The sequence below is a fragment of the Brachyhypopomus gauderio genome, chromosome 6 (genome assembly GCF_052324685.1).
Source record: "Brachyhypopomus gauderio isolate BG-103 chromosome 6, BGAUD_0.2, whole genome shotgun sequence".
Classification (NCBI taxonomy): Eukaryota; Metazoa; Chordata; class Actinopteri; order Gymnotiformes; family Hypopomidae; genus Brachyhypopomus; species Brachyhypopomus gauderio.
Genome location: NC_135216.1, coordinates 1,833,327 through 1,850,534, shown reverse-complemented (window position 1 = coordinate 1,850,534; position 17,208 = coordinate 1,833,327). Strand labels below are relative to the sequence as shown.

The window sequence follows — 17,208 nt, the reverse complement described above, 5'->3', positions numbered from 1 at the left end:
AAAGTTGTGGCTGACCTGAACAGCAAAACGTATGGAGAGAAATTCTAGCCGAACTGAAACGCAATCACGACAGTGGATAAACGTGAAATGCAATACACAACACATGCATGGGCGCAGATGGAAATTCTGAAGTGAGGGGGACCAAGCTGTACAATATATACGTTTATGCTTGTAGATGCTAGATTTCGGATGGGTTCAATATAAATCTGGAGGGGGCATGTCCCCCCGTCTCCAGTGCCATCTGCGCCCCTGAACACATGAAGTTACTTTTTAATAGCAACAGTGACGAGAATGCAAAACAAAGACTATTATATTGTTTTCATTTTTCACATTGTCGTTTGAGCTTAACCCTTTCCAGCATGGTGGTTACTATTAGAAACCACCTTGTTTTTCCTAATTTCTCAATTTGCAGTGGTTTTTAAAGAGGGAACCTCTAAATTTTCTGAAAATGTTTCATGTTGTTACACGGACCCTTAAAAAAGTAGCACACAGGAAGTGATGTAAGCACTGTAGTTTCTCTGTAAAAGCTAGGTCTGCAAGTTTGTTGGAGGGGTCTGTCCAAAATTGCTTACCAGGTGATCCAGGTTGGTTTTGTATGTATGGTTGTTGTTTTTAATTGTAGATAACATACTATAGACTGAGAAAATAGAAAAATAATAATAAAACTAAAACAATATATGCATTTATAGGGCTAAAATGTGGTGGTTTTGCCTAGTAACCACTGTGAAAATATGTCAAGTAGAGGGTCAAAATTGGTGGTTACCCATAGTAACCACAGTGCGTGTAGGGCAAACAGAAATCACATGGAGAAATGGTGATAGACATTGAGCCTATATCCCCGAATGTTGTGAACAAACTGGTCCAGTTGACACTAATGAACTGACCAGTCCAGTAGACTTTTTCATGTGCTTATTTGATGAGGATCTTTTTGAGCATATGACATTTCACAGTAACCTGTATGCCACCCAGGCAGGGAAAACTTTCCAGCCCGTCACCACTGAAGAAATGAAATGGATGTGCACAGAGTGCAAAGTTGGGCTGTGCATCAATCAGACAAAGAGCTGCTTTCATCTTTATCACAAAAAATTAAATAATACAATGCAATCTTACAGGTAGCTGAGAATTAAATGAAAATGTAAATAATATAGTAGGCGCCACTTAATGCACAGTGGTTACCCAGAGAAACCACCTCAGAAATGAACTTTGACCCTGAATAAAAAAAAATTACCCCAAATCTGTTTTAGTTTAATGGTTTGTAACTTGTTCATATCAGTAAATTTGGTATTATTTTTTTTATTATGCAAACAGTAATATATTGCTCTGCACTTATCTGCCTCATTGAAATTCTCCAAATATACGGCTCACTGAAATGCAAATATTGCAGTAATCGCAGTAATGTCAGTTTTCTTGAATATAATAAAATTATTAAATTTTAATTGTATTGACTGATTTAATGGTTTTCACATGACAATTTCCATTTTAGTTAAATAGATGCATCCCAAAATGTATACAACTCTTTGCAACAAAAATGTTTATTTAGTTTTACCTATCTAGTTTTACCTATATATTTTCCTAGATGTGGTTTGCCATTCTCATTCCACAAAGAGACTCTACAGTTTAAACGTGGCTGTAAATATGATGCTTGAAAAGAAGTATAAAATCTGCAGCGTTTTTTGCATGCCGATAACAGTTACATAACAGCTTGCTGCATACATGTCCAAGAATAATGTGCTTGTGCTTATATTTCATCACATAATGCCAAGACAATAAATGTGGCATGCAACGGATATTCCATGATACAATTTCTTTTATCAAATAGAAACTTTTACTACAAATATACTTTAAACTATAGTATTGATACGTGTTACGACAGCTCCTGGCCCCTCCCCTTGGGTGTATATGTGTGGACTACATCCGTTTATCTCCATATATGTATTTCCTTTGGGTGTGGTTCAATTTGCATGAGTTCATCCATCTCACCTGTGGCTTGTCTAATTGACCTTATTCATAGCACTTAGGTCTTGTTTATTTGAAGGTATTTATTGTGTGTGAGTGTAGTGATTGTCACTCGTCTGTCTCAGTCTTACTCACGTGAACTTCTTCCTTTCATTTCCAGTGCCGATTTCTTTTTAGTGAATGCAGAAGACATGAAAGTAAATGTGAAGTTGAGGGGCAGATTGATTGAACTTCATGTGCAGTATCATTTTTTTGCCCTTCAGCACATTTACACAGTTACACTTATGTAGGTGACTGACATAAAAGAGTTAATAATTACAATCAAAGTTTTATAAAGCAATTTGGTCTTAAATTGTCTAAATGTGTAGAATCCCAGTCCCACCAGGATTTCGCGGGCCTTTTTTGTGATTGTTGCGGGCTAAAATGTTTGATGTTGCGGGTGTTTTTCAAAAAAAATTGCGATGGAAGTTGCGGTGTGTTTTTGCTTTTTTGTGAGTACATTACAATAGGGAGTAAATGTATGGTTTCCTCTATTTAGTAGTCCATTTTAATGATCTATTTACCTATTTATTCAGGGTTGGCAACTTTTCAAGATCGCTTGGAGTGAGATTTGAACCTGGAGGGGGTGGCGAACGTAAGTTGTTACCGGGCGGCCTGTAAAATGGACACAAATTAAGTATTATATCGAGATCGATCGCCAGTGGTTGTGCCAGAGCGAACTAGTAACTCACAGATATGGATCAGAGATAAATAAACTTTATCTCTGACTTTAAACTTTATCTCAGTTTAAAGTTTAAACTTATAAACTTTATCTCAGACCCTCGCCGCTTGCGTGCGCTGCAGTGACTTCACGGGCTACCGTTGCATTGTGGGGAATGTAGTATTTGTGCGTGCAAAACACCATCGGGCGGCTGTGGCCTGCGGGCCGGTTCTAATAGTAATTAAATATCATCCAGGGGGCCATAGATAATCAATTCGCGGGTCGGATCTGGACAGGTTATCCCCGCTTTCATGTAGTGTACCGGGATACTGCTTTTCCTGATATTTTTGCCGTTATTTTCGTCGCTCATGCTGCTTTCAGTCTGCTCCTCTTGAACGTATATACGGAAGTAAGGCGGGAGTTTGTCAACGTCACATCAAGACGACATCAGTGATTGGTCAAATTTGCGGGAAAGTTGCGGTGATTGGCTGAAGTTGCAACACCGCCCTGAATTCGCGGGGTTTGCTTGAAGTTGCGTTGAAGTTGCAAATCGCAACATCGTGACTTTCTGGAGGGTCTGGAATCCTTTCCAGGTTTTGCAATCAGAACAAGTCCCCATAGGTGGATGTAAGAAGTGTTTGGTTTTGAGGTCTCAATAATATCTATAGAAATGTATGGGCCAATCATCAGCTTCTGGTTATTTGTCTAGAGAAAAGGGTTGCATATTTTTGTCTTAATCTAACTTCGTCATTTATTAATAAAAAAAAAAAAAATGCAAATCGGTATTAAGAATAAAACATAATTAAAAAATAAAAAAGCGATTATTTCTGGGGGGTATTTTTTTTATCTATTTTGGGTTTCACATTTGTGTGTACTGAGTAGGGGTGACCTGCAATAGTCGCTGATTCGACTATAGTCGACTATACCCCCTAGTCGACTATGAACGTCATAGTCGAATGTACCATTCTAACTGCATGGCGGTGCCCAAGGATGCTGCTAAGCATTAGTTGTTACATGAAATGTCTTGTTTTCATTATATATAGCCTTTTGTGAAATAAAATCATCCTAATTTCTGTTAATAATTATTTAAAAATGATGTTTGCGCATTAACAATAGGCATCTTCCTTACTACACATTAATAAATCACACCCTGCAGTTGCACAATCCAAACGAGCGGAGCTGAACACGCAACACAATACGCAGCATCTGCCGAGATTATAACGGCTACTAAAAAACTTCAAAAGTATTTTGAAAAAGATAAAAATGAATCAAACAAAGTAAAGTGCAAGTTATGTCATCAACGTCTTTCATTTCGCACAACAACAACCAACATTGCATACCATTTTTCACGGTGAGGCGGCCCCCTACCGGCCGTCTCTGTCCACAGCGGCTGTTGTTGTTATTGTCTGGTGACGTCATGTGCGTCCCTCAGGTGGGCGGAGCCCGTGATCCGTCTCACCTGAGGGTCGTTTGTTTGCCTATATATGTCTTGTCTTTGTACCAGTTGACCGCTGGTCATTATATCCTTAATTTGGATCTATTGCACGGGTTTTAGGTTTGCACTCTTTATATTAAACCATCCTTTTTCCCTGAGACTTGGCGTGATCGCTTCCTTTTTGTTGCTCACACCTGCCCGTCACACCATTTAAAACGCGTAAGGCGAAAAAAAAACTTTTTGTTGTTTCGGTCATGTCATCTCGTCGCGGTGCGTCTCGGCAAGTAGGCCTATAAACATTTTTTGATGTTGTTTGCTTTTAAACCCCATGACTTGAACCTTTCCTTATACTTTTTTGCTGTTGTGTAGCAATTTTTAAAAATATTTTCAGGCAGGCATATTTTATTTAAAATATTTTTTGACATTTTGCTCAGTGCCTGTCTGACAGTTCGATATGCGCACTGATGGTTAATGTTCTCTAACGTTTCATAAAAAAATAAACAAGTAAATAAATAAAAGCTGAATAAAGCCAACCTACCATGTTTATTCATTTATCTGAGTGTTTTAGGTTTTTACTTTGAAGAGGAAAAAAGTCCTGAATGAGAACGGGATCCCGTTTAAGGTGCTCTAAATAAAAAACATAAAAATAAACCTGATTCGACTATTAGTCGACTAAAGGGAAAAGCTGACGAATCAGATTCGACTATGAAAATCCATAGTTGAATACACCCCTAGTACTGAGACTGTCTATGTCGAGAGTCCTCTGCAACATCACGGAGCAGCACAGTTACATTTTTTTTACAGGAAACCAGAGAGTTTCCCTCATAGAAGAGAACATGAGAGCAGACAAAATTTGTTAAATTTTCAGGTGAAATAATGTGAAAGTAGGTTAGATTATAATGAAGACTGCTAAAGTTTTATTTGCTTGTGAGAAATTCGAGCAAACTATTTTAGCCTATTTAGCAAGACAGTTGACTGCAAAACTATCTGGTTAGGTGGCTAGGTCATTACTACTATATTTTAAAGGTTAATGTCTACATGGCCAACCAATTTTTACATTAAAAATCCTCTGAATTTTGTAGTTAGCTACATTTCAAATTAAAGAGGTATGTTTAGCCATTTGCATGTTCCTGTGGTGTGTTAATGCTATTTTTGTTATTTATCAGGTTTCTCAGCCAAGCGTCTATTTGACAATTGACAGTAATATTGCCATTTTTCTGGATGTCGGTGGTTATTTCAGCACTCTGAATGTCATACCTGGACACTGTAATGGAGACAGCAAAGACTTTTCTACTTCTTCACCAATTGCGACACAAAGATGACCTTCCCTCGCAAAGTGTAAGAAACTGACCTTTTTCTAGTCCCTTAAAGTGCTTGGCAAAGGTAACAAGGGAAAATTAACTGCAGTTAATTAGATGGAGGAGGGGGTGATGGAGGGTTAAGGAGAGAAGAAAATGGCTGGTGTTGGTTTGTTTCCTTGTTCGAAGTGTGGCATGTTTAGCTTAGACCAGGGGTGCCCAAACAGTCGATCGTGGTCTACCAGTCAATCGCGGGCGGAGTATCAGTAGATCAGTTTCAGTGTTACTATGTAACTATGTATTAAGGCTCTGACAAAAAAAAACTACTAATAAAACCATCGTTCATGAGAGGCCAGTATGTATTTTCATAATAATAAGATACAAAAATAAAATTAACTATTTACATACCCTTTTCTGATGAATGCTAGGTATGGTTTGCCACAATTGCTAGGTTGTAACCAGGGACTCTAAAGCATGAAGACGAAGAAGCCAGAATGGCGGCAGCTGAAGAGATAATGGCGGAAGCCAAAAAAGCTAAAAATTATCACTTTCATCCTGAGTGGGAAGAGGACTACCTTTTTACTTATTCAAATTCAAAGTTGGTGTGTCTGATCTGTAATGCTACTGTGGCCATACCGAAGAAGGGGCATTTGTTCACAAGAGGTATGCTAATGATTTCCCAGCTTTATTAACCAAAAAGGTAAATGAACTGAGGAGACAGCTAGCAGCAAAGCAGGCAGTGTTCACGAGACATGTTAATATCCTATTAAAGCTGCCACGGTAGCATCTTACCGTGTGAGCAGAGTTCTGGCAAAGCAAAGTTTAGCATTCTTAAATATTGGAATTACAGGGTTGCCAGGGTTGAGATTTGAACCTGGAGGAGGTGGAGAGTGTAAATTGTTATCGGGGGGGTGGCGAACGCAAGATGTCGAGGGGGGGGGGGGGGGGGGGTGGTGGTGACGAACGTAAGTTTTCGGGGGGTGGGGGGGGGGGGGGGGGTGGCGAACGTAAAATGGACACAAATTAAGTGTTATATCGCGATCTATCGATCGCCGGTGGTTGGCGCCAGAGCGAACTAGTAACTCATTGAATCATAGATGTGGATCAGAGGTAAATAAACTAGATTTTTTTTCAGCATGAGATATCGCAAGTGTGGCGTGAGAGCGTGTGAAAACGGTCAAATTCGTGTGTCTCATGCTCAATGCGTGAGAGTTGGCAACCCTGAAATTATCTTCTCCTCCTTCCTGCTTTGAAGTCATCTTTTCTAGAGTTATTGTGTGTATGTGTGTGTTAATCTGTGGAATTACTTGTTTTTTTATTTGGGTTTTTTGACTGCCCAGCCTTTTCTGGAGTTTTTTGACTGCCCTTTTCTGTAGTTTTGGTGTGTGTGTGTGTGTGTGTATGTGGCTAAGAGAGATAGAGAGACTATCGTTTGGCACGTGAAGGGGCTCAAGCGGTTACAGTTAGTTGTTTACTAGGCTAATATTAAAGAGGTGGTTAAATTAGCACAGATGATGTCTGATTTAGAGACCGATTCGATATTCTGCTCTGGCCCCATCCCAATGCGGCGCGGCGATGAGCAATACAGCAGGCTCACGTCGTTAAACCGCTGGATGTCCAAGTGGTGCTCCGAAAATCATGTGGGCTTTATTGATAATTATAAAATGTTCGAGGGCAAGCCTGGTCTTTTAGGCAGTGACGGTGTCCACCCCACCTCAGATAGCATCGCCTTGTTATCCTGCAGCATAGCCCATAGCCTGCTAGTTAGTCAGCAGAGTAGTATTAGGAGCTGCTGACTATCCAGAGTTGTGACCAGGCCGCAGACAAACAGGCTAAACCGATCATCTGTGAGCTGGTTAGAGGCGTCACCAAGTTCAGACAAAATTGAGACTGTGTCTGTGCCCCGGGTTAAATTAAATCATAAGAAAATAGTGCGCCCTAAGTTTTGGATTAATCAATATTCGATCGCTCAATTTAAAAATAGCTATTGTGAATGAACATATAACCAACCAGAGATTGATGCTCTATGTCTAACAGAAACGTGGATTCAATCTGGTGATTATTTAACACTAAACGAAGCCACTCCTGTGGGATATTACTATATACATAGACCAAGATTGTCAGGTAGAAGTGGAAGAATATGTATAATCTATCGAAATTGTTTAGAAGTTCATCAGAAATACTTAGATATCTCTAATTCATTTGAGATGCTGTCTATTAATGTAATTAGTCCATCCGCGAATAAAAATGCATTTTCCCTGACAAATGTATACAGACCACCAGGGCCTTACTCGGACTTCTTAAATGATTTAGCTGATTTTGCTGCAAATTTAGCAGTATGTAGTGACAAAATAATAATGGTAAGAGACTTTAACATACATTTTGATAACATGGAGGATCCACTGACAAGGGCTTTTACTTCAATATTGAACTCTGTTGGCATTATAAAAAATGTGGTAGGCCCTACACTTTATCGAAATCATACCCTAGATTTAATTTTAACACTGGGTATATATGTAGATAATATAAATATACTCCCGCAAACCGCAGCAATCTCCGACCACTATTTAGTCCAATTCGAGCTTCATCCTAACCTAAATACCTGCTCGTCTCCTCGGCAGTGTATGAAGCGCTTGATAAATTAATCAACAGCAACACAGTTTATTGAAGCCCTCCCTGATTTAACTGCTCTAGCCCACTCGCCATCCGATCCAGAGGAGTTAGATAGTCAAACTGACTGCTTAGAGAATACCTGCAGATCAGCTCTAGATATAGTAGCTCCACTCAAATATAAAAAGGCTAGATCTAAAAAGCTCTCCCTGTGGTACACTGACCAAACTCGAAATTTAAAACAAATAACACGTAAATTAGAGCGGAAATGGTGATCTACAAAGCTGGAAGTATTCCACTGTGCCTGGAAGGAATTGAATACAAATGGACACTCACTTAAACATACTCAGCAGATATAGGCATAATTGCTGGATTACAGCATTTTCACTAATCTTGAATATAAATGATGTGTTCGAAATGGGTCTATAATTAGATAGTACAGTCGGATCAAGATTTGGTTTCTTGATCAGAGGTTTAAAAACAGGATTTGGGCATGTGATCTACAGTGATGTCAGTAACGCGTTACTCTAATCTTACCACTTTTTTCGGTAACGAGTAATATAACGCGCTACTATTTCCAGTCCAGTAATCAGATTAAAGTTACTTATCCAAATAACTGTGCGTTACTATTTTTATTTTCCCTAGTAAAAATATATATTTTTGCTTTCTTCTCGGCTCAGTTCTACTTTTGTGTCTGACCGTAGCGCTCGACTCCGCACGCTGCGCGCGACCCTGTGAAAGCGAGAGCACGTTTTACAAGTCATATTTTGCAGTGTCCTCCCAAAACGATATGTGGTAGTATAAAGAAATACCCCTCAAAAACAGGGGAAGGGACATTTACCTGAAGAATTTTAATGTTGCTTTGTGTTCCACGTTTGAAAAGTGCTGGAATTTTGACTAACGTCGCCTACTTTAAAATGCTTGAAATTGTAATGGTATTTCGTTTCACAAGCTGTCTGACTGAACAATTCGCTTGTATTACGTTTACAAATAAATTTACAAATAATACCACGCAGCTACACAAACGTAATGTCAGGAGATACTGTAGCGACTCCTACTACTCACGGCGAGTCTTGCCCTTTAAGTGACACTGGGGGGGGCGGCGACGGCGCGCGCCAGGGTTGCGTTATCAATAAAGTTTCCCTCCTCTGGATTTTTGGATTCAGCAGTTTCTGCCTCGGTTACCGAACCTGCTTCAATACATTGTTACTGTTAAAAATGCACTTCCAATAAAGTGAGTATTGGAAAAAATTATTTTGCTGCTGAATGTAACTATTAAAGTAACTTGTAATCTAATGTAGTTACTTTTAAAATCAAGTAATCAGTAACGTAACTAAGTTACTTTTAAAAGGAGTAATCAGTAATCAGATTACTTTTTCAAGGTAACTTAGCCATCACTGGTGATCTATTGTAATGGATGAGTTAACTACAGTTAGAAGAGGTTCAGTTACAACTGGTAATACCTCTTTTAATAATTTTGAGGGAAACAAATCTAGTGTGCAAGTAGTTCAATTTAAGGAAGGATGACATACCAGTTGGACTGCTAATAAAAGGTTTTATATTTTGTCTAATATTCTTTATTTTATTATCAAAGAAATCAATAAATACATTACTAGTGAGGTTTACTGGAATCTGAAGTTCTGCAGCTGCTTGATTTTTTGTAAGTTTAGAAATAATATTAAAAAGAAATCTAGGATTGTTTTTATTACTCTCGATCAGTGAGGCTAAGTATGCATAGGAATCACATATTTGAAGAGTTCCAATCTGGATTTAGGCCCCTTCACAGTACTGAAACAGCACTAGTCAAAGTAACAAATTATCTCCTCCTTGCCTCAGATCAAGGCTATGTATCTCTGTTAGTGCTTCTTGCTCTTAGTGCAGCTTTCGACACAATAGATCTCAGAATCTTACTAGAACGGTTAGAACACTGGGTTGGAATCTCAGACTGTACAGGAATTACATAAAGAACTAATGTTTATAAATCTACACCAAGATGGACTTTATTTATCTGTCACTTCTTTTCCTTTTTTTTCTCTCTCTCTTCAATTGTTGTCATGGTGACCGTGACGGCGTCGGCCAGAGGAGGATGGGTTCCCCCCCTGAGTCTTGGTTCCTCTCAAGTTTTCTTCATCATGCTCTTAGGGAGTTTTTCCTTGCCATTGTCGCCCTTGGCTTGCTCACTGGGAGCTTGGACTCGGACACTTGTAAAGCTGCTTTGTGACAACTTTGTGACAAATTTGATTTGATTTGATATTTCTAATGAGAAATGAGGATTGCTATTTACCATAGGAATAACTTCATATTTGTGCTATAAAGTAAATAGCATAGGTTCATGGTTTGTAACTTTTGAATCATTTCTTGAAGTTGTGTCAAAAATGCTATACAGATGATCTTGCCATGCAGCCTTCACATAGAGCTGGGCGATATGGGAAAAAATCTTATCACAACAAATTTTTTCAGATCAGTCGATATTTATATATGCGGTCACAAGGTATGCGGTCAGTTCCAAGTAGGGCTGCCATGATTAGTCAACTAGTCAAGATTATGTCGACTATTAAAATAGTCGACGACTAATTTAATAGTCGGTGTGTCGTTTTTTTTCTTGACTTCTTTCTCTCCAAACTGCTGCGGCAGTTTCCACTGACGCACATGTGCAGTAGTGGAAATGACATCCCAGGACGTTATACAGACAGGCTCTGGTGTCATGGCTACTTGGCTACGGAACTCAAAAGTGTGGGATCACTTTAAGAAAATGAAAGAGAAACGCATGCAATGCAATATCTGCAAGGCAGAACTTGCCTTCCGCGTGTGGTGCGTGGTGTAGGAATTATAATAGTGTAGGAGTCATAGTGATGTACTTACTCATCATGATAGCTGTAAAAGTTAACATTAGCAATGGCGATTTGTTTCATTAGCCTTAGCACGCATTCATGTGTTTTCTGTAACGTCAGTGAGATCAAAACTTTATTTTTGTGAATAATTCCTTAGTTTCAGGTTCAAGCGGAATATGTAAACAACGCGCACAAGGGCATCAAAGGAATGAATCGAAACTAGCTAACGGTGGTACACTAACGACAGCTAGCATTGCCACAGCAGGCGGAAATTATCATACAGTTAAGCCCGCCCACTAAGAGGGAAGATATGATTGGTCAATTTTACTGTCATTTGAAACTGGTATTGCGCTGAATTATAACTGCCTGGCCCTCTGTAAACGAACAGCGGGCATCACAGTCCTGATAGGGGGAGACACAGGCTCACAGGCTTCCACTTAACCCCTCACGTTGAGTTGGGGGTGGGGGGGGGGGGGGGGCGGCGAACGTAATTTGTTGACCGGAGGGCCGGTACAAATTTATTAAAGGGCCGAATCTAGTCCTGGTTCACACTGTTCCGCAGACATTTTAAACATCCGGGGCTTATGCAAAATGAAAAGGACAGGCTTAAAAAGGTTCATTTCTTCCAATTGCTTGCGCCCCACCTGCAATACCCATGCGCCCCACACTGCAGAAATGCTGAAGTAGATAAAATAAAATGAGATAAATTATATTATTTTAAGAATATTTTAGGCCATCTGAGAGGGCGTAGAGGGCCCTGACGGCTCCCCACTGAGTATTATTAACCTCTATGCGTTTAGAAATGATCAAATCTAAAATGTGGCCATGCTTATGAGTTGGGCTTAATACATGCTGTATGAGATCAAGAGTTAAGCATCCTCATGAATTCTGAAGTGATTGCATTTGTGGATATATCCATATGAATATTAAAATCCCCAGCAATTGAAACATAATCAAAATCTATTAAAATCCTAGAATGCCTTTCTGCAAAATCTTCAACAAAATCTGTATGTAGTCTGGGAGGACGATAGATAACAATCAAAAGAACTGAATGAGTTGAGTTGTACTGCCAGATATTCAAACGTAGGATGTTCCCCTAATGAGATCTGCTTACAGCGGAATGCTTTATGGTAAAAACATGCAACACCACCACCTCTCTTATTTACTCTAGAGACATTAAAATAGTTAAAGTCGGGAGGCGAAGCTTCATTTAGCACTATTGCTCCATTGCTATCAAGCCAAGTCTGTTAGAAAAAGAAAGTCCAGACAATCTTCAATTTAGCTATTATAAAAGACTTGTTTGTCAAAGTCAGTCAAATTTATTTATATAGCGCTTTTCATAACACATGTCACATTGTCGCTTTACAATCATATGTGTCCAGATCCCTAATGAGCAAGCCAAAGGCGACAGTGGCAAGGAAAAACTCCCTATGATGGTGGGGATTAGGAAGAAACCTCGGGAGGAAATAGGAGAAATACAGCATTTGGGGAGCGCAAGGGGCGAGATGCGTTGTAGTAAGCAATGAGTTCACTCAGATATTGTCGGGCAAGACCATTTAACGCCTTATAGGTTAACGCCTTAAATACAGTTCGATATTTAATCGGAAGCCAGTATAATGCCACAAGAGTGGGACTAATATGATCAAATTTTCTAACCTTAGTTAGGATTCTAACCACAGCTTTTTGTACAAGTTGTAGCTTCTTTATGGTTTAGAGCATCCAATTAGAAGACCATTACAGTAGTCCAATCTTGACGAGACAAACGCATGGACCAGCTTCTCTGCATCAGCTAATGAAAGTGTCTCAGCTTGGCGATATTACGTAAATGGAAAAAGGCAGCCTTAGTGACATTGCATATATGTGTGTCAAATGAAAGATCCGAATCAATAGTGACACCTAAGCTTTTAAGCTTTTTGTGGTATATTAAAGTGTTACTGAAAAACCATCTAGGGTAAGGAGAATTTGAGCCCAATTGTTTCTAGCAGCTTTGGGCCAAAGAATCAGCACCTCAGTCTTATTGGAATTTAGTTGAAGAAAATTAGACACCATCCAGTTTTTAATGTCCTGGACACAGTTCTAGTAGTGATATCATCCGGATTGGAAGATATATACAACTGAGTATCATCTGCGTAGCAATGGAAGCTAATACCATGCCTATGAATGACAGTGCATAGTGGTAGCATATATAATGAGAATAATATGGGGTCCAGTACAGATCAATGTGGGATGCCATATTTTACCTTAGTACATATTTTACCTTTGTGAGTGAGCGGACATAGAACCCCCGGAACCTGACGTTAATTAGTTCCAGAAGGAGCATTGAGAAGTAATGCAGTCGAGTTCCAAATCAATTTTCACCATAACAAATAATTGAAAATGTATTAATCCGTTCTCATCCATCAAGTTGAATTCCAATGCTAAGTTCGTCATATAAATGCCTTTTTCATACTTCTCTATGATCACATTTTTTCAATTCTATTGTTGTTCTTACTGTTTTCCTCTTCTGCTTTTCCATTATTGGGATCCATGTTTTTTGTCAAAAAAAGTACAAAAAACATAAAAAAACAACAAAAATACAGCTATTGTCACGGTCACAGCTCCGGACCCTTCCCTGTGGGCATGCCGTTACGTTGTCTGCGTGCTGTTATGTCCATATTAGTGCTTCCGTGGGTGTGGGTTGTCTGTGAGCGTGTTCGTAGTCGCACCTGTGCCTTGTCTCAAGATCACGAGGGTTTGTGTTAATCACCTATTTAATGTGTGTTTGCGCAGTGTCTTGTGCTCATCTTTGTCTAAAGCTACGTGTCAGCGTGAGTGTGTGTGTGTGCTGCTTGCGCTCCGCACAGAGATTACTTGTGTAGTCGTTAATAAATGTTATTTGTGCACAGTATACGTCGTGGTGTCTGCCTCCTGCACCCAGCGTCACAGAAAGACGAGCCAAAGAACAAAGAGAGAGATGCCAGGATACGCCACCCTTGCACCAAAGGGGAAGAGAAAGAGCCGGCGTCACCACGGCTCTTCCCCGGTCCGGCGTCGCGAATCCCCCGTCACCGAGCAGGCTATGAAGCAGGACCCCTTGTGTGCGTACTTGCTGTGCGCGGCTCGAGAGACAGAGGATAGAGAGATGGCAGAAAGCCTCCGCCAATCCGCGGTGCGCATATGGAGGGAAAAGCACCCTCCCACGTCCCTAGAGCTGCCACCCATGGCAGAGGGCAGCAGCGTATTGGAGGAGAGGAGAGCACCGCTCCTGGTCTTCCCCGAGGAGGAGGTGGTCTTCCCCTAGTGGTGGGTGCAGGCGCCTTTACCCTCAACCCTCCCGAATATGAGTTCGGGAGTGAGGACTCCGGAAGAAGAAGACAGTCCCCCCCTCCGTGTGTTCGGACGAGGAGAGTGAGGGTGAGGTCAGCTGCCCTTCCCCCACGTCAGCGGCTCCCCAGACGTCGGATGAGGAAGAGGAGACCAGCCCCACTCCACCGCCCACGAGCACCCGGAGAAGGCGGAGGATGACGTCAGCCCTCCCCCGTCCCTGTACTCTGAGTCCACAGTGTACTACGGAGAGGGGGAGAACGTCAGCCCCCCTCCGTCCCTGTACTCTGAGTCCACAGTGTACCCACGGAGAAGGGGAGAACGTCAGTCCCCCTCCGTCCCTGTACGCCGAGTCGACGGGGTGTTACGAGGAGAGAGAGAGCGCCGGTCCTTCCCCGTCCGTTTGCTCGGATCCTTCCGGGTTTAACAGCGGGAGCGACATAGAGGACTGCACGTCGGCGGGCTCGGAGGAGACAGTGAAAAGGGAGAAGGGGTGTCCGCGAGGCGAAGAGGGCTCTCGTGCTCCGTCAGTGGGGAGTAGGATGAGCTGGTCACACTGCCCGGCTTCGGGAGAGTCCATGTCCCTAGGGTGGAGTGAAGCTGAGGTGGAGCCCATGGAGACCACGACAGAGAAAGCGTCGGTGATCCCGGGAGCACGAGAGGGATTCGGCGTGGTCAGTGGTCCGAGGAGGGGGTCCCGTGCGCCTTTGAGGACGTCACGGAAGCCCGCCGGCGCGCGGCGCCGAGTATCGGCTCCGGGGGCGCCCAAGAGGAAGTTCAAGGCTCCTCGGGGGAGACTCCCGGGGCGAGAGGTCCAAGGGCGCACCGAGAGGTGCAACGCGTGCCGGAGGCGCAGCACCGAGGGCCGAAGGGACTCCGCCACCTGTACCGCTGCTCCGTCCTTTCCGCTTGTCTTCCCAGGAGGGATAGCGCCACCGCTAGCGCTCTGGCAGGCAGCCCAACCGATAACGTGGCTGCCTGTCCCTGTATGTATGTCTGTACCCCTGTGTTTCCCTAATCTCCTCTTCCCTCTTGTTCCCTTCGTGTTCAATGTTCCAGTGTGTGTGATTGTGAACGTGCCCGTGTTTAATGTATTTTCCCCTGTCTTCCCAGGGAGGGTGTACTAGAGCTGTTCGCGGCGGTTCCCACCATCGGGGGAGACGGCTCTCGGAGGCTCGTGATCCCAGCGGCTCCGGACGTGCCCGTCGGTGTAGGTTCGGGGTTTTCCAGCTGCGCAGGACGCTCCGGGAGTAGCGAGCCCCTGGTGGAGGATTCTGTCACGGTCACAGCTCCGGACCCTTCCCTGTGGGCGTGCCGTTACGTTGTTACCATTTCTAGGGGTGTATTCAACTAAGGATTTTCATAGTCGAATCTGATTCGTCAGTTTTTCCCTTTAGTCGACTAATAGTCTAATCGGGTTTATTATTATATTATTATTTTCGGAGTGTCTATTTGCACCCGGGTACAAGTAGCATTTGCCACACCTCTTAATTTAAAGAAAGAAAGCGAACCCGTCTGCCCATGTCTACCAATGAATGCAAGAGTATACGGCGCGAGACTGGGAGACTCTCTCACCATGGCTCTCTCATCCTGGCTGATTATCTCTGCTTTGAAGTTCCATTATAGTCTCGCGTGATAGGAATTTTAAAATAAAAGTAATAAATGAGAAGCTTAAAAATTGTATTTTTTTATTTTTTTTGCAAATTTACCATTTCTACATAAATAACTACATATATGCACATTCAGTGCACATTAAACTTAATGTTTTGCAGATAAAATTCAGGTAGAAATACATGAAAACACAGGTAGAAATACATGAAAACACACTAAGAACTTTATTTTTGCAAAAGCAGCGTGGCTTCCCCTCTTTAAACACTGTTCAATTTACAGTTGATTGGTATTCCCAATTTGTCAAGCACCTCTGCCATAAAATGGTGCATGTCTTGCACAGATTCAAAGCCAAACACGAAAGGGTCCATTACATCACTTTGCTCATCCTCTGGCAGCCATGATCCACTAAGAGACTTGAATGCATTGATTTTGTCCAAACAATAAAATATTACACAACTATAATCGGTTATTTCACTGCATAGTTTGAGCACGACTCCAAATAGTGAACATTTGCAGTGATTATTGAGCAAAACTACAAGCAATAACTAAGAGACTGTTTTGATAAAGACCATTACATCAATAAATGAACCCATTAATGACGAAATTATTAAAATTAAAATTTACCTTTTGGTCATTGTCATATGACTCAGCCACTCTCTTGCCTACACACAGATAAATGATAATGAATGATACATTTTGTGATTGCCCTTGTTTCTGTAAAATTTGTTGCCAGTTACCTAGACCCAGGTTAAGCTTAATCCTAGACTAAAAGGCTAGGATTGTGAATCACCACTACTGTTGGGAATCACTGTTTGTGATAAAGCGTGTACCCAAAACTACAAAAAAGTAGTTAAAAAGTCACTCTTTATAGGTAGTGTCACCAGATAAAACCAGCAGAAAGGCAAAAGTTTTTTTTTCTTTTATCCCTTCACCTTTTATTGCCAGCCACCACAGAGTATATACAGCAAGCAGTTAAAACAACAAAAAATAAAATAAAATAAACGTAAACATCCTCTCAGCAGAGGTACAAGACTAAGACTGCAAAGTCAAAGTCTCAACACATACAGTTGTGATCAAATTTATTCAACCCCCACTGAAATAAAGTGTTTTGGCCAGTTTGACATTGATTTTGATCATTTCAGTCATCTTATTTACAATTATATCAAAGAGGCACTTGTAAATTAGACAAACATAACATAATATTTATGATGGAATAACCACAAATGTCTTTACTGTGCTCACATCATTATCAGTTTTATTCAACCCCCTAGTGACATTATTTTTTAGTACTTAGTACAACATCCTTTTCCAGTTATGACAGCTTTCAAGCGTGAAGCATAGCTTGACACAAGTGTCTTGCAGCGACCTATGGGTATCTTAGCCCATTCTTCATGGGCAAAAGCCTCCAGTTCAGTCACATTCTTAGGCTTGCGCACTGCAACTGCCTTCTTTAGGTCCCACCAG

The 17,208-nt window shown here is 41.4% G+C and overlaps 1 long non-coding RNA gene across 1 annotated transcript; it reads left to right on the top strand.

The window, feature by feature from the left end:
* Positions 1–512: 512 nt before the first annotated feature.
* On the top strand, positions 513–15,606 carry LOC143516465 (uncharacterized). Its single transcript, XR_013131682.1, has 4 exons — positions 513–584; positions 2,532–2,590; positions 5,332–5,429; positions 15,247–15,606. It is a non-coding gene; the product is annotated as an uncharacterized LOC143516465 (long non-coding RNA).
* The last annotated feature ends 1,602 nt before the right edge of the window (positions 15,607–17,208 follow it).